The sequence below is a fragment of the Ranitomeya imitator genome, chromosome 9 (assembly GCF_032444005.1).
Source record: "Ranitomeya imitator isolate aRanImi1 chromosome 9, aRanImi1.pri, whole genome shotgun sequence".
NCBI lineage: Eukaryota > Metazoa > Chordata > Amphibia > Anura > Dendrobatidae > Ranitomeya > Ranitomeya imitator.
In genome coordinates, this window is record NC_091290.1 from 56,944,022 (window position 1) to 56,945,288 (window position 1,267).

The window sequence follows — 1,267 nt, forward strand, 5'->3', positions numbered from 1 at the left end:
GCTGCAGCTGATCTCTGACTGCCTCTTCATGCTAAATTTGTCCAAAGGCGGAGACAGTGACACCAGCGCTGATTGGACACCGAGGGTCACATGTCATAACACGCATGAGAGCCCAGGGAGAGCGAGTGCCCACGCCGCAGGAACGGCGCCGACACGGGAGGAGAGTATAGGCTATATTATGTGATCACAACCAAGCATGGCATATGAGGGTAGTGGACAACTTCTTAAATTCCTCTTTTACAGCAGTCTAGCAACCTGTAGGTGAACACCCAACCCTCTCCACATAGCCCCAAAAATACCTTTTATTATCCCCTCATATGGCACAGTTCGGTCCGATAGGCATTGCTGGTCTTTCTCAGTGCCTCCTCTTTCCCAACAAGTGCAGACTCCTACTGTATCTAGGGGGCTATGTGAGGGCTCATACTGTATCTAGGGGGCTATGTGAGGGCTCATACTGTATCTAGGGGGCTATGTGAGGGCTCATACTGTATCTAGGGGGCTATGTGAGGGCTTATACTGTATCTAGGGGGCTATGTGAGGGCTCATACTGTATCTAGGGGGCTATGTGAGGGCTCATACTGTATCTAGGGGGCTATGTGAGGGCTCATACTGTATCTAGGGGGCTATGTGAGGGCTTATACTGTATCTAGGGGGCTATGTGAGGGCTCATACTGTATCTAGGGGGCTATGTGAGGGCTCATACTGTATCTAGGGGGCTATGTGAGGGCTCATACTGTATCTAGGGGGCTATGTGAGGGCTCATACTGTATCTAGGGGGCTATGTGAGGGCTCATACTGTATCTAGGGGGCTATGTGAGGGCTCATACTGTATCTAGGGGGCTATGTGAGGGCTCATACTGTATCTAGGGGGCTATGTGAGGGCTCATACTGTATCTAGGGGGCTATGTGAGGGCTCATACTGTATCTAGGGGGCTATGTGAGGGCTCATACTGTATCTAGGGGGCTATGTGAGGGCTCATACTGTATCTAGGGGGCTATGTGAGGGCTCATACTGTATCTAGGGGGCTATGTGAGGGCTCATACTGTATCTAGGGGGCTATGTGAGGGCTCATACTGTATCTAGGGGGCTATGTGAGGGCTCATACTGTATCTAGGGGGCTATGTGAGGGCTTATACTGTATCTAGGGGGCTATGTGAGGGCTCATACTGTATCTAGGGGGCTATGTGAGGGCTCATACTGTATCTAGGGGGCTATGTGAGGGCTCATACTGTATCTAGGGGCTATGTGAGGGCTCATACTGTATCT